General features: G+C 37.6%; 1 pseudogene; it reads right to left on the reverse strand.

Moving 5' to 3' along the window:
• Nucleotides 1–3,614: 3,614 nt before the first annotated feature.
• LOC127232224 (peptidyl-prolyl cis-trans isomerase A-like) lies at nt 3,615–4,118 on the reverse strand (annotated as a pseudogene).
• Between the last annotated feature and the right edge of the window lie 23,668 nt (nt 4,119–27,786).

Raw genomic sequence — 27,786 nt, forward strand, 5'->3', positions numbered from 1 at the left:
AAGATATTGAAAACACACTGACCCATCAATATTATAGAATATGCCATAGTAGCCCCCATATAACCTAAATTAGAATTGTAATATCGTATCAATAGGGAGGGACAAATTGACAAAGTGCTACCCCTCACTGAAGAATCAACCCTCTATGAGGCCTTTACTGTTATATGCATGGAAAAATCCTCCAGCATCTGCCTCTCCATTCTTCTTTGAATTCTGTAAAAATACGAAACTGAGAGCTATAATACACATGCAGAGGTCCTGGTGCAAACCATGTAGGCCCTGTGCTTGCTGCTTCAGTCACTGTTAGTTCATGTGAGCTTTGCTCATGCTCTGGCGTCCTCCATGTTCTCTGGCTCCCACACTTTTATCACCTTGTCTTCTGTGGGTTTCCAGGGTTTTTTTGTTGTTGTTGTTGTTATTTATTTATTTATTTTATATAACCAAGTCCATTTAAATTAAAACAAACATTTATAGACAATATTTGGGAATTTGGATGTCCTTCTTTCCAAACTACTTCCTGCTGGTAAGGGGCACTGTCATGGAGGATTCTAAGAAAATGCAGAAATCCAGGCTGTAGTCTGTAAGGCTGCTTTGTCAAGCTGTTTTGAATGTAGGACCACCTGGTACTCTGTTTCAGGTGGTCTGGCTTGAGCAAACCACATTAGTCTGGTAGGAATCCCCTGTTTTTCATTTTCTGTGGAAACAAAGATAGAAATTCTTTTCCCCAGTAATTTGTCCTTGAACTTAAATTTTGGAGTAAAAGCATCTCCTGAGTTCTAAGGGCAGAGATTTGATGGAGACACATATGTTCCAAGGTCTCTTTTTGCATAATGTCTGTGTGTCTTTGTATTTGTTCTCATATGCTTGAGGAGAAAGCCTCTCTGATGATGACTAAATAAGGACCAATCTATGAGTGTACCAGCATATGATTAGGGATCATTTCATAGTTACTTTTTGAGACTAGTAGTGTTTGGTTTTACCCTATGCTCCTTGGATAGCTAGTCTTTGGTTCTTAATCACCAAAGCAGTGCTAGCTGTGAATTCTATTTCATGGAGTGGGACTTAAGTCAAATCAGGCATTGTACACTACTTTCCTTAACCAAAGAAACTAGAACATGGGCTGAAAGCTTGACCTCTCCATGATCAATAAGTTGTGTGAGTGTCTTCTTCACTATGGGGTCTTGTTCTCAGTTTGTGGAAAGAAACTTATTTTCTTGGTTGGTAACAGTCTGAGTTGTTTGTAGATTTCCATGGGATCCCTTTGGCCAACAAATCAATTGAATAAATACCAGTCTTGGTTCCAGGAGCTTTGGTAATAAGAGATGGCCAGTTGGGAATCTATCTTCCTCATTGGGGGACTTCATTATGATCACTTTCATAAATTTTAGGAAGTTTCTACTGCACTAAATTTCCATACCGCCCCTCAACTACCCCTCAATTCTGTCTTCCCCTGTATTCTGTCTCTCAAACACTTCCACTCCCTCTCTAAACCTGATCCTCCTGTTCCAGTCTCCTTTGCCCCTCGTTCACCAATATTTAATGGCTAATGTCCACATATATATGACCACATGTCATAATTATTTTCTGGGTCTGGGTTACTGCACTCAGTATGAGTTTTCTAGTTCCATCCACTTGCTACTAAATTTCATGATGTTCCCCACCCCTTTTTCATCATCTGAATAATACTCCATTGTGTAAATATACAACATTTCCTTTTCTTCCCTTCCTCTCTTTTGTGGGACATATAAGTAGTTTCAAGTTTCTGGCTATTATGAAGAAAACATCAATAAATATGGTTGAGATTTTTCTGTGTGGTAGGATGGAATGTTCTTTGGGTAACTGCCTGAGTGATACATCTGGATGTTTGGGTAGATTGAGTCCCATCTTTCTGAGGGACTGTATTGGTCTGATTTTCTTTTCTCCATCCTGTTCAACAACAGCTTGATTTTGTCTTTCTGGGTGGCTTTTGAACAGGCTAGAATGATGCCCATATATCATTGTTTTAGATATTTTGTGAAGATTTTGATATATCTTTCATTTCATCTAGTTCAAAACACAATTGAATGTTCCTTGAAGTATTCTGTTTCTTTAGTACTTTTTGGTTTATTTCTAAACATTTGGAGATTTCCCTCTTATCTTTCTGTTATTGATGCTGATTTTAGTTTCATCCTGATGCTCCAAGTTCAAGGTAGAAGGATAACAAACTCACCATCCTGTCTGATGTCCTATCACAATGAATGAATTTGAACATAACTTGTGAAACAGCAAATTAATGACCCTAAAAAGGAAATAAAAGATGAAAAAAGAAAGATAAAAGGGAAAGGAGGGAAGGGAAGAGAAAAGAAAGGAGGCTGACATTTCTGTTCTAACTGTACATAAGAGTAAATTAGTCATTTTCTCCTATGACTTCCTAGCCTAATTCAGAGTAATTCAGCAAAGACAAAAGGAGCTTTCTAGTTCTGTGTAGGATAGGCACTTCTGAGAGGGACAGTGGTGGCAATATTAATCTACTGAGCTTAAGTAGGAGGTAGATTGGAAGCTTTCTCTTGAGCCATGGTTCCAAGAGAGTGTTGCTTCCATCCCCTCCCTATTGTGCCATACTTCTTCAGTTATAGGGAAAGTGTAAATAGTGAAAACGAAATACATGTAGCCCTAGTTATAGCTGGAAATTTCTAGGAATTGGGAAGTTTCAGCCAGATCATGGAGAAAAAGGAAGCTTGAACCAGCAACCTGGACATATTTGTTATGCAGTGTTGCCCTGAAAAGTAAATATTAAATGATGAAAGTATACCAATAATCCAGCTCTGAGCTTCTAGCTTACCTCTCATGTCTTGGGTGGCAGGGTCAACCAGGGTCTATAATGTTTCCGGGTTCTCTTGGACAACCCTGAGCACCAACTGAAAGGAGGGTTTTGCTTGCCTAAGATTTTTGTTTGATGGAATATGGTTCCTGGGACAGCAGTGTCAGACCAGAAGGAAAATTTTCATTTTAACTATTTATATGTATACTTTTGCCTATAGTACACGTTTACATGTACCATAATGCACATATATAATTTACATGTACATGTAATATTAAGTAGGGAGCTCATAGCATTATTCTTTATTATTTTTCTAGACATCCTTATTGTTATATTACTGATTTCACATTCTTCTCTACCATCATATCCCCTTTATATGTATTTGTCTCCCTCCTACCTCCCTAATTAGAGGCCCCTGATTTCTCCTGTTTCTCTTTTGGGATCGCTTGTGCCTTGGTATGGTAGCAAAGACACTACAATCTTACAAAGAAGGGAAGCATCCAACAGTCCTATACTGCTATGGCACCTATCAACCACAACAACAATCCACATGTCACAATACCTCTAAGGGTGAAGTAGTAAAACACATACCTTGGTGGCAACCAATAGCTCACTAATTGTACTTAAGACCTGCTCAACAAGAGGGAAATCATGCATGGTATGCATCTAGACTTGGATGGGAATGAGGAAATAAGGAACCCAAATAACTTCAGTGAGAGTAGAGATTACAGGGCATTGCGAGCAGATGTGGTGGGGTTGCTCTCCTGAGCTACAGAAGGAATAGTCTGGTGGGTAAAAAGCCCACAAGTCAAAATTAGAGTTGTCCACAGTTGGAAATCGTGAGCTTCTTGCAGGTCTTGCCATTCTTGGACCCGGAATGCTCCGTGGCTTCCACAATGTTCATCCCTTCTTTCACCTTCCCAAAGACTACATGTTTGCCATCTAACCACTCAGTCTTAGCGGTACAGATAAAAAACTGGGAACCATTTGTGTTTGGTTCAGCATTTGCCATGGACAAGATGCCAGGACCTGTATTCTTCAGGATGAAGTTCTTATCCTCAAATTTCTCTCCGTAGATGGACCTGCCGCCAGTGTCATTATGGCGTGTGAAGTCACCACCCTGGCACATGAATCAGGGGATAATTCTGTGAGAGGAGGAACTCTTGTGTCCTAATCCTTTCTCTCCAGTGCTCAGAGTGTGAATATTTTCTGCTGTCTTTGGAACTTTGTCTGCAAATAGCTCGAAGGAAATGCAGCCCAGGGGCTCGCCATTGGCCGTGATGTCAAAGAACATGGTGGGGTTGACCATGGCTGCAGGAAGAAGCCGCAGGGGACAGCGGCGTCTGCAAATTGATTCTCTTGAATCTTTCTGGTATTCAGGGTTCCTACTACTGGAACATTTGTATTCAGTCTTTTTTCTTTGAAGCATCTCATTTTCCCACAGTTTTAGCTCTTTTGCCATCCTGTGTAGCCTCTTAGAATTCTAGTCATGTGTTGTTCTCTAGAATGCTTCAGCCATTTATGAGTGTCACAATCCAGCACTTCAAGCATGAATTGTTCAGAAGCGTCCTTTCTGTTAACTGTTACCACCTGGTAACAAGGTACCACCAGGAACCTTGATCTTTTCTCTGCATTTGGTTCAATCACATCAGCTTCCTAGATGATGAAACCATTTTCTAAGGGGCTTAATGGTTCAAACATTAGAGAGGCTAGTGGGAAGGTAAGTTTGTTGTTGTTTTTGTTTTTTTGATAGTTTTTCTTTTAATTTAAATTTGAAACAAGCTTGTTTTACATGTCAGTCCCAGTTCTCACACCCTCCTGTTCTCTCCAGGTTTCCCCCCACCAACACCCCAGCTCTTCCCCAGGGAGCAGACTTCCATTGGCAGTCTTCAAAATTTGTCATATCATTTGGAGCAGGGCCTAGGCCCTCCCCCATGTGTCTAGGCTGAGGGAGTATCCCTATATGTGGAATGGGCTCCCAAAGTCCATTTATACTAGGGATAAATACTGATCATAACCAGAGACCCCATAGACTTCCCAGCCCTCCTAACTAACACCAAAGTTCAGGGACTCTGGGTCAGTCCCATACTGGTTTCCCAGCTATCAGACTAGAGAAACCCACAGAAACTGCTGACCTGAACAAGGGGGGAGGGTAAGTTTTGATAAACCTAAACTAAAGTGGTGGTAATTAAAGGTCTATTTTTTCACATTCATCCCTCTACCTTCTTTTATTGTCTTCCCATCCACATTCCTCTTCCTTCTACCAACTCCCCATCCTACCTTCATGCACTTTGGTTTCTACTTTGTAGCTCACAGAATATAACCCAAGCCACTTACATGGGCGTGGGTACAAAACTGACCACTGTAACATGAATAACTCAACCTCCACCTTATTTGAGACATGATCTTTTTCTGAACCCAGAGCTCATTGATTTGCAATAAGCTGTCTGACTAGTCAGAGCTCAGAGCTCCCAGGGATCTGCTGATTTCTTCTCCTCAGTGCTGAGGTTACAGATGCCTTCCATTACAAAAACTTTCTTATATGATCCTGAAGATCTGAATTCAGGTCCTCGTGCTTGTGTGGCAATCACTTACCCACCAAGTAGCCTTTTCACCCTGGCTAATCAAGATACTTTCTAAGGAACTCTAAACTTCCTGTCTTGATGAAACTGGTCAGAAAGGGGATGTGTATACTTCTATATAGAATGAAGAAAAACCCAGGGATTAATACAAGGCAAAGATTTTTTTTTCATTGATGAAGAGTAGTTGTTTAGGGTCTTAAAAATTGACTCGTCATTTAACATTACAAATAAAGAACCTGATTATCTAACTCTGATGAAACTAAACAATTTTAAAATAGAATGTGAGTCATATTTTAAGTGTCTGTCCATTATATTTTGTTATGTCTATGAATTAATTACTGTTATTTTATAAGGAAGTAGTTCATTAAATTTTAATATTTGTTTATATGCCATAGTGCTGTGTATATTTCTGATGAGAGTGACCACATAAGTCTAAACCAGTGTTAAACCTTAATATTCTGATCATGAAAACTTCCAAATTAAATTATTTGATGACAGAGGGTAAAATAAAACAATAAATGTACATGAACACCAAATAGAGGCTTTGAAATATATCAGCTGAGATGGTTATTAATTTTGCTTTCCATTTTTATTGGAGGGTGCATATTTTATGAAGTTGTAATGTGCCTTCAAATTATTGCTTGAAGTAGTCATTCATGAATGCCTCCTCTAAATGTTTTATTCACGATAAGAGTACTGCCTGTCTCCTCATATCAAAGGAACCAACAAACAATCATAAGAATTATATATGACCTTGTTATACAATGCTAGGTATTTATTAGTAACAAAAACATTCAAAGGTGAGAAAGTTGAAAATTTCTGTGGTCAATGTGACCTCCTTCTGAATGACTCTTTCCCATGTCAGATAAAGATCTGAGGACTTCCACATTTATCACTGTGTATAATTAAACAAGGGTATCACAAAGTAAATTTTCTTTGAAATGAAAATATTATTTCCTTTCTCTTATTAAGATTTCAATAATATTTTCTTGTCCATAAACTAAAAGCCAAGGTCTTTTTTTTTTTTTAGGATTCTGCATGTTTCGATCTCAATTATTTATATTATCATTCTTAAAATTTCTAGAATTCATTGTATATTTTTCATATGTAAAAAAATTGTTTCTTTCCAATGGCCCCCTATACCTTGCCTCTGACAGTAGAAATAATGTATGTAAAGATCTTGTGTATAGTTCTATGTATGATTGCAACTTATTTCCCTCCACTTTTTTCCTGAATATAAGAATGATTGTACACCATCTACATTAGATTATCCACAATATCTATCAGCAATTCTGGCACATTCCAGAAAAAAAGTTGAGTGAAATAGAGTAAAATCAATAAAATGAAGTAAAAATAGTGCCATCTTTCCCCTGAGATATCATATGTAATCTTTAGAATTTTGATGTATTATATTAGGGTCATGGTTTTTCAAAGTTTTGTTGTGGTTTATTTTCTAACACTTAGAATATAATGTATTGCAAGAAGTATGCTTTTTAAATATTACTGGGCTATTTATTAAGTCAAAGTATTACAAATCTGTTGCATATCCTTCTGTAATAGTTCCCATGGAGCAAGAGTTCATTTTCACTTTTCTTAGTACATAAGACTAGTTGAAGGGTTTTCTGTTGCCATAGTAACACTACTTAGCTTTTACAGCGGTTTCCTCCATATTTTAAACATTACATTATTTCATTACTGAAACTTAAGAGCTTTGTGGCAAATAATATTCCTGATGGCTAAAAGAAACATGATTTCTGCTTGCATTTAAATTTGACTTTTAAATTATACTTGTTTTAATGTAACTCTTCTCTCTTTTGTGTTTTGAACTTTATTGTGTTTCAATTATTAGAGTCAATCTTTATTCTTTTTTTAGTTTACTTTTCTCACTGCTTTTAATAAAAAAAACACATTGCTTTAATCCACCAAATTCAAGTATTAACTATTAAGTCTGGATAATAGGCATAGTAAATGGTGGGTTTAAAACAGACCTGAAGTATATTCTGGAAGACAAATCTGGGGCTCCATCAAACAAAGACTGTTGTTCACAGGCTTGAGAACATTGTTTGACAACAGCCATAGTAAAGTGTAGTCTGTTGCTAAATATGGACAAGAGGAATGGTAAGCAGTTTGATTTCTCATGTAAAACTAGTAGTATTTTCATTGGAGTAACATAGATATAAGTGAACAAGAAGAAAACATTGGACATTGGGGGTAATAAATATAGATATTTACATCTTTCAGTAAGATTAAATTTATAATGTTTTTTATCTGTTATTCATATAAAATGCTTTACTTGGTAAGACTTTTGGGATAAACTCATAAATGTGTGCTTTGCAAGTTACTTCTCATGCATTTGATGCTTCTGTTTTGATTACTACAAGTTTATTATATGTGTTTAATGTAAAATGATTGTTGCATATATTCTTTTCTCTAATTATCAAGTGAATGTTTAGGGATTTCATAAAATTACAGAAGAGGGTTACTTGTTTTCACAGACCTGGCTGAGTTGTTGATCTCTCCTCTGAAGTTGTACATCTGAAAGCATGTATTAGATGATATAGCACTGTTATTTAAATGAAATGCAAACAAACACTTTTTCTTTTACCACAAATCATTTACAATTTTAATATCATCTTCACATCTTCATATTCTCAGATGAATAAGCTTTGGAACTTCCTTTAAAGTAAAGGGACTGGAAAAGATCCAGAATGTGTAAAAAAATGATAATAGATGAAAAGACAAAGTTATATTGGAGGAAAATCAGAAAATTGTTTTATCTCTTACATTTTGAATATTGAGTGTGTTTCCAAGTTTTGGAAATGAGGAAGAAAATAGATGGGCCCATGAAATGTCCCTGTGAGTAAAGGCAATTTTCACCAAGCTTGATTAGCTGAGGCCAATAATTGTGACTTACTTGGTGGATTGAGAGAAACTACTTCTATAAATGGACACACATATGCACACATACACACACACACACACACACACACACACACACACACACACAAACACACCTTAATAAAACAAATGTAAAAAAAAATAAAATGAAGCAAGAAAAAAGATTAAAGAGAAAAAGGTTGCATGTTCCTTATACAAAATTAGCTTTTGCTAAAAACTATGTATTGCTGGGTTGACTGACTGAACTTACATACTGTGATAGATGTTATCCTAGCTACTTGCTATTTTGTGAGGCATGCATGTCAGTGAGTCTTCTGTTCTCTGCAATTAGTGCTTTGTGTTCCCTAATTAACTTAATGCCCAGAAATGAGTAGGTATTGTTCTCAGTCTAAAAAGCAAATTTCAGTAAATGTTGCATATAAGAAAGAAACTCTGGCTAATCTCATTGTACTGAGTTGACTACAGTTAATGGTTATAACAATGCAGTATCAAGAGTTTATTTGATTCTCAATATATATCAGGTATAATATCCTTTCAGTTGAGCTCCACTTCACTGTTGCAGGGAGTGATATATAAAATGATTTACTGTCTGTTTCTTTTGTTTTGTCTTTGGGTCTTCATGTATAGTATAGGTTAGCCTTGAACTCAATATGTAGTCCATATTGATCTTGAGCTTGTGATAGTTCAAGAGTTAGGATTTCAATTGTGCCTCAACATGCCCAGATTGCAAAGTAGTTATTTAAACTTTCATGAAGATTGTATATATAATAAGAAGTTATTTGTGGCATCTAGGACCAGTTATACTTTGATATTATTATCATGTTCAGCCATGTTCTGAACAAAAGAAAAATTAACTAATATAGTTGAGGAAAGTGACAAAGAGAATTATGTAAATGTTAGGAAAAGCATAGGCATTAAAGGAACATTTTTACATTTAATTATTTGTATGTGTGTGCATTTGTGCACATGTATGTTGTTACACCCCATGATAAGAGGTTTTAGGTTGTCTCAAGCTGGAGTTACAGGTGCTTGTGAGCTGCCTGATATGGGCATTGGAAATTCAATTAGGGTTTTCTGCAAGAACAGAGTGTTCTTTTAACCACTGAGTGATCTCTCTGCTACTGAAAATTGTTTTGTTTATATATATATATATATATATATATATATATATATATATATATATGTTATTTACTCATCCAATCAAGCAGAGACTGGCAGAATGGATCAAGAAACAAAATCCATCTATTTGTTTTCTCTAATAAACACATCTTAGTAACAAATATGGGCACAGATACTCCAACCAAATGGGAACAGAAAATGAGTAGACATTGCTATCCTGATATCTGAAAAGACATTAACTTCAAATTAAAACTAATCCAAAGATATGAAGAAGGACACTTCATTCTAACCAAGGGAACAGTTAAGCAAGAAGACATTATCATCCTAAACACACATGTACCAATCCTATGGAACCTAATTCATTAGAATTAAGAACTACTGGATTTAAAGATACAGATTAACATCAGTCCATTAATAGGTAACTTCAGTACCTCACTTTCTATAATAGACAGGTCATCTGAACAAAAAACAGAAAAACATCAGAATTAAATGACATCATACTCCAAATGAATTCAATAAATAAACATAGTATATTCCATTCAAACACCAAAGTGAAAATATTCTGTTCAGAATTACATGGAAGTTTCTATAAAATATACCATGTCCTGGGATGCAAAATAATATTTACAAATTCAAAAAACTAGAATAACTCTGTATATCTTACCTGACCATAATGCAGTAAAATTTTAATTGACAACACAAAAGTCTATTGTAAATACAGAAATCACAGAGATTAAACAATTCATTAATGATTCTTTGAATGGATAAAAAAAAAGTCAAGAAAAAAATAAAAATTTTCCTGGAACTAAGTAAAAATGAAGCCAATACAATACAACTTCTGAGACACATATATAAGAGATTGTAGCTCGAAGTGCCTAAATTAACAAATCAGAAGAAGCATACATAAATGACTTAGTGGTACAACACAAAAAACTTAGATAGACAAGAACAAATCAAATCCATCCCAGTCTATATGGAGAAATAACAGAAATCAGAACAGCAATTAATGAAATAGAAACAATAAAAACAATAAAAAAGAATGAACAAATTTAATTGCTAGTTTTTTGAGAAGATAAAAATGACTAAGAAAAGGGAAGAGGGAAATGATATAACTATATTAAAATTTGAAAAGATAAAAATCAATTTTTAAAAATATTTATGTATTGTGTGTGTTTGTATGTGTGTGTTTGTGTGTGTGTGTGTGAGTGTGTGTGTGTGTGTGTGTGTGTGTGTGTGTGTGTGTGTGCCTGAAGGCACCATGCAGCCTTGTAGAAGTCAGAAAATGGATTGTGGATTGTATTTCCTCCTCCACCTTTGCATGGATTTCAGGGAACCAGCTGGGATCATCAGGTTTAAGTAGCAGGCAGTTGTAGCCACTAAAACATGCCATTGGCTCCACATATTGTTTTTATAATGCAAAATTTGATTCTTTAAATAGTACTAGAATGACATGTAGATGTTTCTAGAATTCTACATGGTTTATCATTTCAAATAAAGAACTAATCAGTCCTATGAAAATTGCCATTCGAACCATTTTCTTTTAAATAAGAGTAGAATATTATGCTCTTTAAGGTATATTTGGGGTTTCAGTAAGACTTCCATGTAGTTTTCATATGATATAGGCTTATAACACTCTGAAATTTCCCTCTCTCTTTAGAAACATGAAAGAATTTGGCCACTATAGACTTCTGAAAATGGGGAGTTTACAGTGAATGTGTTATATGATTTGTAATACATACAGTTGGTGCATATATAGGAAAGCAAAAGTTTTCTATTTTGATGATTCTAGTGACCAACTCTGTGGGAAGCCACAGCCCCAAGATGGCGCCTGGCTGGATGCCAGGTAGTCAGAGCTTAGCTGTAAATAAGCTTTATGTGGAAGTGCTTGATGGATCTGGTGCGCTTCCTCCTTCTGTGGCCTATCTGGGATCGCCAGGTGGCATTAGCTGATTGGGCATTGAGAGCACATTTAAGGGCTTGCTAGGGCTGGGGGAGCTGATATACAAGGTTCCTGAATAAACTGCTTGAAGAAGAATCGTGGTCATGTTTCCTTGCTGGCTGAGGTAGATGCAACAAGTGGTGGCCTGGACGGGGATCCTCTCTCCATGGGCTCAGAACTTCCTGCAGTCAGGGTAGTCAACTGGTAAGTCCCAGGTAAGGTGGAACCAAGTTAAGGACCTCGGTAAAGAGGCAATAAGGTCTCCGGTAGGAGCAATAAAGTTTTGTAATCGGGCAAGGTAAAAGTAACCAAAAGTGAAAGTATGGGAATTTGATATCACAACCCATTTATCTCGCTCTTCATTAGCTGTTGCATTCTAAGGGACTGAAGCTAAAGAAGAGTACATTAGAAATGTTTCTAGGGGAGGTTGAGACCTTGGCCTCCTGGTATGCTGTCTCGGGCAATCTTACTATCAGTTGCTGGGACAAGCTTGGGAGAGATCTAGATTTTGCCTGGGAACAGGAAAAGCTAAAAAGAGGGGCTCGGCCTATTTGGAAACTTGTTTGCCGCTGCCTAGAGAATAAAAAATGATGCAAGGCTGTTGAAAAGGGACAAGAGGTGTTAGAACAGTTGAAAGAAGAGCACTCCATGAAACAGAAAAGGAAAGTTCAAAGGAAAGTTCAGAGGAGAGTAGCTCAGAATCAGAAGAGGAACTAGAAATGCTGGTAAAGAAAATGGAGAAGTCATCTTTGCAGAAGCGCTCTGAATCCCATAAGGTGGAGCCTACCGCTCTGGGACTGCCCCCTCCTCTGTATAATGGTATAATGTAACTTCCTCTCTGGGAGGTCGTTCTGCCCGGAGGTATGGAAGGAAATGAGACATGAGTTATGCTATCCAGTTTTTCAGGATAATGCAGGGCAATGCTATCATGAGCCCATTAAAATGATTAAAGCACTTGCTGAGCCAGTCCGCACTTATGGGATAACTGCTGCTTTTGCAATAGCACAGGTGGAATCTCTTAATCGCCACATGGTGAAACCATTTTGAAGAGTAATGCCACCTGGATTAGAGGTGGATGGCCTAGAGGTTGGGAGAGGGGTAACTCAACTATTCCCCCACAACCCAGGTGGGCTCCTTATTGTAATCAAAACCCAGCTCAACGTGGAGCATATAATCCTTTTGATCATTGATTAGCAATAACACCTTTGCAAACTCTAGTGAGAATGCTAAATTGTACACCTCAATTATGCTTCTATTCTTTATATTAGGATGAAGGAAAATTTCCTTTGGACCTTGTGACCAGAATGCCCAGGTACGTTCCCGTTCTGGTAGAGAGCCCCAGCACCATGACCCTCTTTAGACAGAGGAGAGATTTTGGAATCACTGCTGCTATCATGGTTGTCATTACAGCTTGAGCTGTGGAAGCCACCACGGAGGCCATTGCCATGCATTCCTCTGTTCAGACTGCAGCTGCCTTAAATAACCTGTCAGCGAAAATAGCCACTGCTTTGGACATATAATCTTCCCTTAATGTTCAATTAAAAGGTGGTATTATGGTCCTGAATCAACAGATTGATCTATTTCAGGAACAGATTGACACTTTGTGGCAGTTGGCACAAATAGAATGTGAATGGAAGTTGACGGGGCTATGTGTGACCTCTGTGCCATATCAAAAGTACTTAGTGGCTGCTAATATGTCTAACCAGTTTTCTCAGTATCTTTTAGGCTATTGGTCTGGTGAATTCGATAAGTTAATGCAGGACCCAAGACTTTCCATCATTCATGTGAATTCCACCCAGGTCGATGTCTCCGTTGCAGAGGGACTATCTACATGGATCACTCAAGCCATGAACCACATGAAAGAATGGGCAGGAATGAGTGCCCTGGGAGGGGTGCTTATCCTAGTTAGTCTCATTGCCTTATGGTGTATATGCAGGATGAGGGTTACACAGCAGAGAAGTAATGTCATGATTGCACAAGCCTTCGCAGCCCTGAAGGCAGGGCAATCACCTCAGGCTTGGTTAATTATGTTAAAAGGCTAAGCAGTCATCATTCTCAGGATGCAATATGAAGTACTGCACTTGAGGCCAGCTTCTAGCAGCTTCATTGAGGGCAAGTCTGATTGAATTTGGGTTGGTATCATAATCCTATCTCTGACAAAAGATACCAGATGGGTGTGGCACCAGCTTGGCTGATAACTTGGCATGGAGCCATTACAATGTCCCTTGTTCATCAGAGATCAGACCTCTACCCTTGCCTGTTGCATTTAAAACAAAAAGGGGGAACTGTGGGAAGCCACAGCCCCAAGATGGCACCTGGCTAGATGCCAGGTAGTCTGAGCTTAGCTGTAAACAAGCCTTATTTGGAAGTGCTTGATGGATCTGGTGTGCTTCCTCTTTCTGTGGCCTATCCAGGATCGCTAGGTGGCTTTAGCTGATTGGGCAGTGAGAGCACATTTAAGGGCTTGCTGGGGCTGGGAGAGGCGGAAGCTGATGTACCAGGTTCCAGAATAACCTGCTTGAAGAAAAGTCGTGGCTGTGTTTCCTTGCTGGCTGAGGTAGATGCGACACAACTCAATAGAAATGAAGGTTCCCTCAATGACATCTTTTATTAATTATTTTACCTGGTTTAGCTGTGGAATGCAGTATGTGTGAAATATACTACTTGCAAGATGGGCACCCCATGAAAATTACTAAATATATATAGACTTCAATATTGTTATGCAAGTGTGTTACAGGAATACTTTATATTTAAAATGCCAAGGATATAAGAAATTTACAACGTTATAAGTTTTGCTCTTATCAGTAAGATCTTAAAAGCTTGAGTTCCAATTTTCTCTAAATACTTCAGGTATATGTCTACGTATTTGATTATTATGAAAACTACAATATTATTTTAATCAACAGTAAGTCTATTTAGTATATAGTGTAAGTAACTATTGACAACTTCAATAGAATTTGATGGTTCTGTACTGTTAGTTAGATAAAAATGAGAAGTAAGAATGTTTGCTCTACAAAGGATCACCAGCCTGTAATTCACACCACCAGAGGAACTAGGATACAAGGTGTATTCTAAGAGATTCATATAAAGTCCCTCACAGTAGGGGGAAGGGAAGAGTCTCCTAGAGCACAGGGAAAGTGTGGGGGGGGCAGTGAATGGAGAGAGAAGTAGGAGAAAGAGAAGGGGAAGAGAGGAAAACGCGCATGACTAGGAAGATTGAGTCAGGGTAGGAATAGAAGAAGAGGAAGAGAGAGAAAGAGAGAGAGAGAACATAAAAGAGGGAGCCTATATTCATGTGAAGAGAAAACTGAACCTAAAGAAAGGTCTAGAGATCTACAAGACTACTGCCAACTAACAATTTGAGCATCCCTGGAAAGGCCTGAGCTGTCTAAGGGACCTCAGCCAGTGGAACCAGGATGTATCCCTGGTGCACAAACAGACCTTGTGAACACATCCCCAATGGAAAGATGTATTCTTGGTGCACAAAAGGACCTTCCAGACACATCGCCCATAGAGGAATAGTCCCTTAACCTAGAGTATCTCTCCTGTCCTAGTCCGCACTTCAAATGACTTGTCAGATTTACATGACCCCATGTGAATGGCATAGCCCTACATGTGGAGTGGGGGGCAGATGGTTGGGGAGGGTGGTCAGGGTGAATGTGATGGTGGAGAGAGGGTAAGAGTTAGGGAGGGAGATTGGGAGGGAGTGACATCGACATGTAAAATTAAAAAAAATATATATAAATACATTTAAAAGAAAAAAAAGAGGAAGATAGATAATGGAGCTCATCTGAGATTTAACTTTAGTAGAAAAATGCAGATTAATGTGTATAGACAACTCCTAAAATATCAATTCAGAAAACAGAAAAAAGAATTCATCACTTAAACATACCAATTGGTTTCTTTCTTTTTTTACAAAATTAGAATTCTGTTTTTATTTGTCATAAAGTTAAAATCATACAGTAATATCAAACTCCAAGCTTATGTTCAATAAATCAACTGATTTATTTTATATTGGATAGTCTAAGGCTTACCTTAGACATATATGGGATTAGCAATGGATTTCTTAAAGCAAACACAATACACATATTTGTGATGAATTCAGAAGAGTTACCCTCTGTCATGTGGTTGAATATAGTACAGCAGGACTGAGGCTACACTGTAATATTTCTGAATATTATAGCTGGTCTTGAACAGTCTTCTTATCTCTCAGAGATATATCACCAAAGATACTTAAGTGAAAAGCTAAAAAAATGGCCCTAGTTGTCAAAACTCATTTTAATATAACATTTGCATATTTAAAATAAATTATGTTTCTAGTTTGCTTAATTAAATTATTATTAAAACTGTCATCACTTGACTTACACAAAATTTCAAGTACCACAAAACTTCAATACCTATCCTAAGCTCAGGAACACCATCAGGAAATCTGTGATCATGAGCCTTTGAATTCAGGAGTAACAAAGATTCTGTCAGATAAAAAAAAAAAAAAAAAACATTTATTGATAGTCAATATCAAGTAAAAAGAAAACCTCCATGATGTCTATGCAGAAAATACAGGTGGTAATGTGAAATTAGGCAAACTTTACTGAACTCCAGTTTTCTGTTGCTGCAGTTGTTACAGATTAAGTTGCTTAATTGATTAGCTAACTTCATTACTTTGAGGCAAGTCTCTTAAAATCCATTCATTTTCAGGACTCAGTCACATGGAAGTGATTTCTGAAGGCGAAAGAAAACTGGTAAAGGATTGATGTGTTCTGTTTGTTTTAGTATTTTAAATTATTTAAATTATACCCCCAGATTTCAGAAGTCCTTTTGCACTCATTCAGGAATATATCAGATGTCATCCCCATTAAGAAGTCTGTTACACCACGTGTGTTTTCTTGATACTTATATGTGACTTCCATTGCTATTAATGAGGGCTATATTCATGCATAGAGTGAGTTGCAATCTATTATCTCTAAAGGGCAGTTTCCTTTTAAATATATTGCTCACTCAATTTTATTATATGTTTTCCTTGGGTTTCTACTGCAGCATCATTTTTTTTTAAACAATAAGACAATGAGGAGAGATTATGAGATTCATGGCAGTTTTCCTGCCATGAAAGTATATGTGAATCTAGTATCCTTTGAAGTTTCTTATTGTGGTTAAATAAGGGTCAGGACAAACAAATAGGCTGAATAGATGTTTATTCGGGGAGAAATAACTTACAATCTAAACAGATGAACACCAGCAAGTTCCACTAGATGCTCTCCTCTCCGCCACCCACCAGCAAGAAAGCATTCCCCAGCTCCTCCTCAGACCTCCTTTCTCAGGTCACTTCTGCCCCTGGCTCCACCCCCCAATGGGCGTGATCATTTCCACAGAAGGAGAAAAAGTGAATATCCCATTAAAATTCCCCTTTTAGTCTAAAGAAAAGATTTAGGTTAGGGAATAATAAGTATGCTCTAAGAAAAGGAAAATCGAGAACAAAACATCCTACATATCTAGTCCTAGGGTGAAGGCACAATGGAGTTTACAATAGAGTTGACCTAAGCTGGAAAATGTAAGTCTAGTACCTAATATATCTAACTAGGAAGAGAGAATAGTTGTGATAGTTTAATCTTCAACCTCATCAAGACCTGAGAAGGAAAATAACGATACTAGGGTAGACAGGAAGTGCAGATGGGCAACTTCCAAAAAAGTGCAGCGAGGACAGAAACAGCAAGCTACCTGGACAGTCACCCAAGGTCTCACAGCAACGTTGGTACACCCAGTTTTGGCTACGTGTAACGAGTACGGTTTTTCTGCCCACTGCCCGGTCTTGTCCCGCCGCCGAGCCATCCCTAAATAACACACCGAGACTCTGTATTTGATATAATTCTGTTGGCCCATTACTAGTTTCTTATTGGCTAGCTCTGTCTTAAATATTAACCCATTTCTATGTATTTCCACGTGGTCTTACCGAGAGCGGAGGAATAGCGGTTCTGTTCTCTCCAGACTCTCCATCTTGACTCCTCCTTCTCCGTCCTCTTTCCCCCTTGTCTCCTAGTCCCTCCTACCTTTCTTTCCTATTGGCCAACAATGCTTTATTCATTAACCAGTATGAGAAACATATATAGATAATGGCATCTCCCATCAGCTACGGAAAAGAGAACTTGACAGACCACAACAAAAGCAGGGAGGTAGAAAGGCTGCCTTAACCTGACTTGGCGAGGTCCAGCAGTCTTTTTTTTTTTTTTTTTTTTTTTTTTAGATATAAGGTTATTAGCCGGTTACTAGCATTTCTCATTGGCTAGCTTTGTCTTAAATATTAACCTATTTCTATCAATGTAAGTATTTTTACATGGTCTTATCTTAGCAGAGAGAGGATTGGGAGTTCTGTTCTCTTTCTGTCCTACATGTTGAATCTTCTCCTACCTCCTCCCAAATTCTCCTTATCTCATAGTCTCACCCATCTTGCTTTCCTATTGGCCAAGAGTGCTTTATTCATTAAACAATATGAGAAACATATTTACAGAATGACATCTCTCATCATCTCCTCTTTTCTGTTTAAATAAAAAGAGTTTTAACTTTAACATAGTCAAGTATATAACAAAAACAGTTATCAAATATGAACCACAGTTAAAAATGTTCAGTTCATTCATAGTCAAGTGTATAAACAAAAACAGTTATCAAATAAGAACCACAGTTAACAATGTTCACTTCATTAACATTTAGCAAGATTTAATGAAAATATTCTGTCATCTATCCTATCTTTGTGAGTGAGTCTAAAGTCCTATATGTTACTTATCTTTAATCCTAATGAGGGAAAACTATAATCATAAATATCTGTTTTCAATTCCATCAAAGACCACATATAGATAATATATAAACTCTAGAAATGACAGAGACAATTCATGACCTGGTCAGTTACCTGAAGTTTTTCTGTAATATTCCATCTTCAGCCTATAGGCCAAAGTGTGTCTGGCAGACTCCTAGGCAAAGCAGTAAACTTTAAACTGTCGATCTTATTGGCAGTTTGTCAGTCAATTTTCTCTGTGTCCTGTAGATTATATGGCAGATTCTTCCATGATGCAGGAATCCTGTAGCAATGTCCATTTTGTGGGTCCTTCCTGTCCACTTTATATAGCATAAAGTCAAACAGTCTAGACAAGAGGAGCATCTTGCCCAAATGGCTAGTTTTGCTATATTGGAAGTAAACTCCATAGTGAGTTTCTTTGATGTCAGTCTTCCTTTCCAATGCAGGTGGTATTATCAGGAGTAGTTGTGTCTCACTGTTAAGAAAAACCCTAAGCTATTTTAAATGCCATATTCTGTAGATCTTTGAAAGGTTTGAAGAATGCCTATTCATCTCAAATACATCTCTGTCTATCTACAAAGCCTAACTAACTTTACTATCATAGGTAACTATCTATAATCTGTATTAAATTATACTAGACATTTCTAAATGAGCTATATAAACAATACCTAAACAAGAGGATAAATTTACATATCACAAAATTGACCTTAAATTCGTATCAATAAATGAAAATCCATTTCAAACAAAGTATACATTTTTATACTATAATCCCCTTTTTAGCTTTAAAAAGAAATTGGTTGTGATTATTAACCACTTATAACCAACGCCAATTAAATGAAAAGAGCCTTTATAGACAATATTTGGAAATTTGGGCATCATTCTTTCTAAACTACTTTCTCCTGCTGATAGGGGGTGCTGTGATGGTAATCCTATTTCTCTCTATGCTTTTCATCTTTTTTTTTTTTTTTCATTTTTTTAATTTAATTTAATATTTTACATTTCGATCAGAGTTCCCTCTCCCTCCTTCCCTCCCTCCCTCACTTTTACCCTCTCTCCCCTCTCAAATGCACCCTAACCACCCTCCCCTACCATCCCCCCCATACCAATTGCATATGTAGGGGAATGCCATCCAGTTGGGGTCATGTAGACCTGACAGCTCATGTGAAGTTGGGATTAGGGCTTCTCTCCTGTATCTAGGTTAAGGCAGTTATCCCTCCATGGGAGATGTGTTCACAAGGTCCTTTTGTGCACCAGGGGTACATTCTGGCTCCACTGTCTGAGGTCCCTTAGACTGCTCAGTGCTTCTAGCTGAGACCAATATACAGGGGGGCCAGAGTCAGTCCCATGCTGGATTCCCAGATATCAGTCTAGTGGCCCGTTAGCTCCTCCTTGTTCAGGTAAGCTGTCTCTTATGTGTTTCTGTCGCCTGGTCTTGTCCTCTCCATCTGCATCTGGGTTCTAGTTCAACTCTGTGTTTATGTGTGGCTGTTGGCTCCTGTTTCCAGCAGGCAATAGATGAGGGCTCCATAGATAAGTTAGTTTTTGATCTCCGGGAAGGGCATTTATGGTAGCCTTTCCACGGGTGCTCAAATTGTTAGTTGGTGGCAGTCTTGTAGTTCTCTAGACCTTTCTTTGTGTTCAATATTATCTTCAAACCAATATTGGCTCCCTCTTTTATGTCTCTCTCTCTCTCTCTCTCTCTCTCTCTCTCTCTCTCTCTCTCTCTCTCTCGCTCTCTCTCTCTCTCCTGTCTTCTATTCCTAACTGGGCTCAATCTTCCTAGTCACACGTGCTTTCCTTTCCTCCCACTTGCTTTCTCCTACTTCTCTCTCCATTCACTGCCGCCCCCCACAAATTCCTCTGTGCTCTGGGGGACTTGTCCCTTCCCAGTTCTGTGAGGGACTTTACATGAATCTATTAGAATACACCTTGTATCCTAGTTCCTCTGGTGGTGTGAATTATAGGCTGGTGATCCTTTGATCTAGGTCTTAAATCCATATATGAGTGAGTACATACTATGTTCCTCTTTTTGTGAATGGGTTACCTCATTCAGGATGGTTTCTTCAAGTGCCATCCACTTGCCTGCAAATTTCAAGATACCATTTTTTTTTTTCTGCAGAGTAGTATTCCACTGTGTACATGTGCCACATCTTCATTATCCATTCTTCAATTGAGGGGCATCTAGGTTGCTTCCAGGTTCTTTCTATTACAAATAGTGGTACTATGAACATAGTTGAACAGATGTCTTTGTTGGTCGGATGGGGATCATTTGGGTATATGGCTAAGAGGGGGATTGCTGGGTCCTATGGTAAACTAATTCCCATTTTCCTCAAGAACTGCCCTATTGATCTTCAACATGGCTGTATGAGTTTGCACTCCCACCAGCAGTGGAGGAGTGTTCCCATTTCTCCACATCCTCTCCAGCATGAGTCATCATTGGTGTTTCTAATTTAGCCATTCTGGCAGGAGTAAGATGGTATCTCAAAGTTGTTTTGATTTGCATTTCCCTGATAGGTAAGGATGTGGAGCACTTTCTAAGTGTCTTTCAGCCTTTTTGATTTCCTCTATTGAGAATTCTTTCTTCAGTTCTGTACCCCATTTTTTAATAGGGTTATTTGGGATTTGTTGACTAGTTTCTTGAGTTCTTTGTATATTTTGGAGATCAGCCCTTTGTCAGATATAGGTTTGGTGAAATCTTTTCCCAGTCTGTGGGCTGCCGTTTTGTCTTGTCCACTGTGTCCTTTGCGTTACAGAAGCTTCTAAGTTTAGAGAGGTCTCGTTTATTAATTTTGTTGCTCTCAGTGTCTGTGCCCCTGGAGTTATGTTCAGGAAGCAGTCTCCTATACCAATTTGTTCAAGGCTACCACCTACTTTCTCTTCTAAGAGTTTCAATGTGGCTGGATTGATATTGAGGTCTTTGATCCATTTGGACTTGAGTTTTGTGCATGGCGACAGACATGGGTCTATCTGCAGTCTTCTACACACCCTCATCCAATTGTGCCGGGACCATTTGTTGTAGAAGCTGCCCTCACCCCATTGTATAATTTCAGCTATTTTGTCGAAAATCAGGTGTTCATAGGTGTTTGGGTTAATATCAGGATTTTCAATTCAATTACATTGGACTACATGTCTATTTTTTGTGCCAATACCAGACTGTGTTCAGAACTATAGCTCTTTAGTAGAATTTTAAGTCAGGATTGGTGATGCCTCCTGAAATTCTTTAGTTTTGTAGGGTTGTTTTGGCTATCCTGGATCTTTTGTTCTTCCATATAAAGATGATTATTATCCTTTCAAGGTCAGTGAAGGATCGTGGTGGGATATTGATGGGGATTGCATTAAATCTGTAGATTGCTTTTGGCAAGATTGCCATTTTTACTATGTTTATCCTACCTATCCAAGAGCATGGGAGATATTTCCATTTTCTGTTATCTTCTTTAATTTCTTTCTTTAGAGCTACAAAGTTCTTATTATATAGGTCTTTTACTTATTTGGTAAGCATTACACCAAGATACTTCATGTTGTTTGTGGCTATTGTAAAGGGTGATGTTTCTCTGATTTCTTTCTGTCTCTTTTTTGCCTGAAAGAAGTATGGCTACTGATTTTTTTGAGTTTATCTTGTATCCTGCTAGTTTGCTGAAGGTGTTTATCAGCTGTAGGAATTCCCTGGTAGTGTTTATTGGGTCACTTATGTACACTATCATATCATCTGTAAATATAGACAGTTTGACTTCTTCCTTTCCAATTTGGATCCAGTTGATCTCCTTTTGTTGTCTTATAGCTTTAGCTAGAACTTCTAGTAGGATGTTAAAGAGATATGGAGAGAGAGGGCAGCCTTGTCTTTTTTCTTATGTTAAAGGAATTGGCTTAAGTTTCTCTCCATTCAGTTTGATGTTGGCAGTTGGTTTGCTGTATATTGCTCTTATTATATTTAGTTATGTTCCTGTTGTCCCTGATCTCTCCAAGACCTTTATCATGAAAGGGTGTTGAATTTTGTCGAAGGATTTTTCAGCATCCAGGTAGATAATCACATGGTTTTTCTTTTTCAGTTCATTTATATGGTGTATCACATTGATAGATTTTCGTATGTTAAACCATCCCTGCAATTCAGGGATGAAGACCACTAGGTCATGGTGGATGGTTTTCTGATGTATTCTTGAATTGGGTTGCCAGAATTTTATTTTACCTCCCCTCTGTCCTTTCTTCATCGAGAGTACCCTTGGAGGTATGATACATCCCCACCCATCCCCACAGGGAGCCTGCTCCCTGTACGATGTGCCCTACCCTGCCCACTGTCTGGCTGCTCTGGTTGAACACTGGGACAGAGGGTGGAACCAAGAGTCCACACTACTTCAAGGATTTCTCAGAGCAACTTTGAACAAAGGAGACCTGTCTATCCATGTTGGACCAACTGTAATTTCCACCTTTTTGATCTCTGACCCCACCTCCAGTCCTCTTGGAGTTCTGGCCCCTTGCCAGAGATCCGCCTATCTTGAAGGTCCACTCTGAGTTTCTGCAGTCATCTTCTACTGAATCTCATGCCTGACCCCATCCCTGGGTCCCTGTCTGCGGAGAGACCTCCAATAGAGCTTGGACCACCTAGAGCTACAGATATTGTACATCTGACCCACATAAGCCAAACGGGGAAATACCACAGAAAGATGGGGAGACCCAACCAACAACTACTGGAAGAAGATATGTGAAGACAGCAATACAAGAAAACACCTAACAACAGAAAGACAAGCATGACACCACCAGAATCTAGGGAATCTACACCAACTAGAACGGAACACAGCAAAGCAGAGGAAGCAGAAGATAATGACTTAAATATTACCATCATAAAATTGATAGAAGCCCTTAAAGAAGATGTGAGAAAATCCTTTAAAGAAATGGAGGAAAAAACAAAAATAAACAAACAAACAAAAATGAACAACTTCCTTAAGGAAAGTAAAGAAAGTACAGAAAGTCAAGAAAAAACAGTTAAGCAGGTGAAGGAAACGGTTCAAGACTTGAAGCCTGAAATAGAGAAAATAAAGGCAACACAAACCGGAGAAATGCTGGAAATAGAAAAACTGGGCAAAAACTCAGGAACTACAGAAGCAAGCATAACCAACAGAATTCAAGAGATCTAAGAGAGAATCTTATGCACAGAAGATAAACTAGAAGAAATCGATTCATCGACCAAAGAAAATCATAAATCCAACAAATCATTAGCACAAAACATCCAGGAAATGTGGGACACCGTGAAAAGGCCAAATCTAAGAATAATAGGCATAGAGGAGGGTGAGGAAGCCCAGCTCAAAGGTGCCGAAAACATATTCAACAAAATCATGGAGGAAAACTTTCCAAATATGAAGAAGGACATGCCCATGAAAGTGCAAGAAGTATACTGAACCCCATAGAGGCTGGACCAAAGAAAAAAACCCCTCAATATATAATAATCAAAACACCTAGCATACAGAATAAAGAAAGAATATTAAGAGCAACTAAGGAAAAAGGACAGGTAACATATAAAGGCAGACCTATCAAAATTACACCTGACTTCTCCATGGGAACACTCAAGGACAGATGGTCTTGGATAGATGTTCTACAAGCATTAAGGGAACACACATGCCAGCCTAGGCTACTATATCCAGCAAAACTCTCAATCACTGTAGATGGAGAGAACAAAATATTTAATGACAAAACCAGATTTTCCCAATACGTATCTACAAATCCAGCCCTACAGAAAGTATTGGAAGGAAAACTCCAACCCAAGGAAGGTAACTTTGCCCACAAAAATGTAGGCAACAGATAATCTAACTAAGCCAGATCAAGGGTAAAGCAGAACAAATATATTTACAATACCACTCCCAACAACAAGCCTAAAACCAAAAAGCATCAACAATCAATGTTCCTTACCCTCAACATTAATGGTCTTAACTCACCTATAAAAAGACACAGGCTGACAGATTGGATACAAAGACAGAATCCTTCCTTATGCTTCATACAAGAAACCCATCTAAGCTTCAAAGATTGACCTTACCTCAGGGTAAAGGGTTGGGAAAAGATTTACCAATCAAATGGAACCAAGAAGCAAGCAGGCATGGCTATCCTAATATCTAACAATTTAGACTTCAAACCAAAATAAGTCAAAAGAGATGAAGACGGTCATTTTGTATTCATCCCAGGAGAAATCCATCAACACAAAGTCTCAGTTCTGAACATCTATGCCCCTAATTCAAAGTCACCCACATTCATAAAAGAAACACTACTAAACTCAACGCTTACACACTTATAGTGGGAGACTTCAATAAACCCCTCTCAACACTATACAGGACCAAAAATCAATCAAAAACTCAACAAAGAAACAAAAGGTCCAGCAGTCTTCTATATTTGTCTCCTGCAAGCACATAGGACTGCATGTCCAAATCAGTGTTCAAGGCTTGACCAAGAGGCCATTAGCTGAGGCGAGAATGAACTCCAGCAGGAGCAACAACAATGTCCAACATATTTTCGGGAAAGTGCACGGTTCTGTGATGAGCAACAGTGTCTCATGTTAATGTTCTGCAAGTCTATGAAATGATTGAAGATTAAGCATCTATATCTGACTAATCTCATAGGTAAAGGAAACATGACTGATGATAATCTCTAATACATAGGAACTTGGCTAAAAACTGAAACTTCCCTGAGTTAAGCAGGAACAAATACCTAAAAAATATAACTATGTAAATATACATATATATAAATCCATAAAATAGAGGTAGAGTAGAAATGTCAAGACAAGAGGTAGAATTATAAAGGGCAACAAGATAAATGTCCCAAATTGGTCAATATACAAAATGTTTTCAATACAAGAAAAGTATATGTACATAGAATATGGCAAGAATAAATGTGCATAAATTGTATCAATATACAAAATGTCTTGAACATAAGTAAAAGTATACATACATAGAATATGGTAAGAATAATGTGCATAAAACATCATAAGTGGAATGATTTCACACAATATAACAAAATATAAACTTAATTTTACATAGCTTACTACAAATAAGAATATATAATAATGTAAGCTGTAAAATACTATTATCTCACTCTCAATAATTCACAAGAAAATACACTAATCTGCCTATATCCCAACTAAACCATACCTGTCTAAAAAAAAAAAAAAAACCCTAGTGGTAAGCATCTACTTCTATACCTGACCATAAGTAACTAAAACCAACCCAAAGAAGATGAATATTATCCCCAAATTCCAAGGGTAAGGAAAGGGGGCGTCATTATCTTAAGGTTACTTCCTGTTGCAAGGGTACGTTGAGTGCTCCATGGGATCCTGTATGAAGAAAATATTTAGCAAACAAATTTCTCAACAGAAATGGCTGTGATATATGTAGCTAGTCATTGTGTGGCAGAAAATGCTTGACTGTAGTTCTATTTGAAACTCTGGCCAGGGTGTAATAAGAAGGTGCACCATTACAGCTAGCTAGTCATGACTTGTCTTGAGCAAAACAGTCTCAAACCAGTTTCAGGGTGATGTTTGTAGCCCAGATGCATCAGGTTGCCTCAAGTGGAAATGATGATGGGGGCCCCATCTTCTTTCCAGAGAGTTCAAAGACTGCTGTTAAGAATTGTTATTATTCCTTGTGGAAAACTTAAACATCAATATTAAAGTAAATTTTTCAAGTTTTATGGTATGCAAAAGGGAAAGGCAATAATAAGCATTAAAATGTATATGAGAAAATTAGGATTTCAGAGAGAAAATTGTGTATAAGAGATTTTGTTTTCTTCTGCCTTACACCAATTGGCTTCTTGATTTAAGGCAGAAACCATGAATTTAATCTTAACAACATGCTTGAATTTAGAGAAGGACAGCCAAATCCAACTCCAAAGCCAGCACTGGTTTACATGAATTAGGACTTTAGGAATACTAGATAGTAAAGAGAATTAGATTTCTGTATAGAAATAGTTTACTAGAATTAAATATTTTTACTATATGAGATTCTTCTACATTAAGCAATTGTTTCTGGAGAGCTGTCCTCTCTTCCGTAGGTACCCACATTTCAGTGTCTTTTGGCTGTTTGAAGATAAATTTTCTCTGTTTTCTTGTAAAAACAAGAACAGAACACTTCCCCTACCTTTGAGAGGCATCTTCACACCTCATGGGACCTAATTAGTTGGATGACTTGTCATTTCTCTTCATTAAGATGTTTCTCTTGTTCAACTCGGATCTTGATTAACTTAGATGGTACCCATAGTTTTTCTTCTTCTGTAGATGCAAATGCAAAACCTCTACCCCAATGTAACACATATCCTGGTTTCCATTCTGAGGTCAATACATCCTTGACATACATTGGCTGATTTAGTTCAGAAGTTTTTTACTATTGTCCAGTGTCTTTCTGCAGCTGTTTATCCTTTTTCATCAGCATTAAGAAAGTTTAATGTTAATAATGCATTATGTAATCTGTGTTTGGGTGTCTTGGTTCCACCTGCCTGTTTATAGAGCATTTCTTTTAAAGTACAATTGTATCTCTCAACTACTGCTTGACCTGTAGGATTATGTGGTATACCAGTTATATACTTTATGTTATAATACTAAAAAAAAAAAAAAACTGTTTCAATTTGCTAGAGACATATTCTGGAGCATTGCCAGTTTTTATTTGTGCAGGTATGCCCATAATGTCCATTACCTCCAATAGGTATGTGATAACAGAATCAGCCTTTTCAGACCTCAGAGCAATGGCCCATGGAAACCCTGAATATGTATCTATAGTGTGATATACATATTTTAATTTTCCAAGTTCTGCAAAATGAAACACATCCATTTGCCATATTTCATTCCTATTTATACTTTTAGGGTTACTGCCTGGTGATAAAGGAGTTTGGTTATAGAATGAGAAGTAGGACATTTCCTTGGCTTGTTGCCAAGTGATAGAAAAATCCTTCTTTAAAACTTTGCTGTTCACATGGTGTTTCTTATGAAACTCAGAGGCTTCTAGCACACTTCCTATCAATAACCGATCAATTTCATTATTGCCTTGTGCTAGAGGACCTGGCAGATCCATATGGGATCTGATGTGTGTTATATATATAGGATGAGTCCTCTTTCTGATAGTATCATGTAACTGTATAAATAATGAAGTTAATTCTGTATTGTAAGGATAAATTCTGCAGTCTCAAAGTGTAAAACGACTCTCTCTGCTTATTGAGAGTTGTAACTATATTGAGGGGTTCAGTAAAATCCATAAGTCCCATGAGAATGGCATATAATTCTGCCTTTTGTACAGACTTGTCAGGGCTTTGAATCACTTTGCTAATTCCTGATTTGTTTGCATCAGTGTAGAATGTATGAACTCCAGAAGTAGGTGTTTTTCTTACAATGCGTAGAAGGATCCAAATAGTTTTCTTTATGAATTTGATTCTCTCCGTTTTGGAATAATTGTTGCTAATCATTCCCAAAAAATGACTGCATGCTCTCTGCCAATATTCATTATCTTTCCTTAAAGAGGAAATTTCCTCATTAGTTAAAGGTACTATGATTTCTGCTGGGTCCCTTCCTGTTAGTTGACGAAGTCTTAATTTACCTTTTATAATCAAGTCAGACATTTTTCTATATATGTTTTTAGTTTTTTATTCTTTTTATGTGGTAGGGATATCCATTCTAATATGATATCTTCTCTTTGCATCAAAATCC

Source organism: Phodopus roborovskii, unplaced genomic scaffold (genome assembly GCF_943737965.1).
Source record: "Phodopus roborovskii unplaced genomic scaffold, PHOROB, whole genome shotgun sequence".
Lineage (NCBI taxonomy): Eukaryota > Metazoa > Chordata > Mammalia > Rodentia > Cricetidae > Phodopus > Phodopus roborovskii.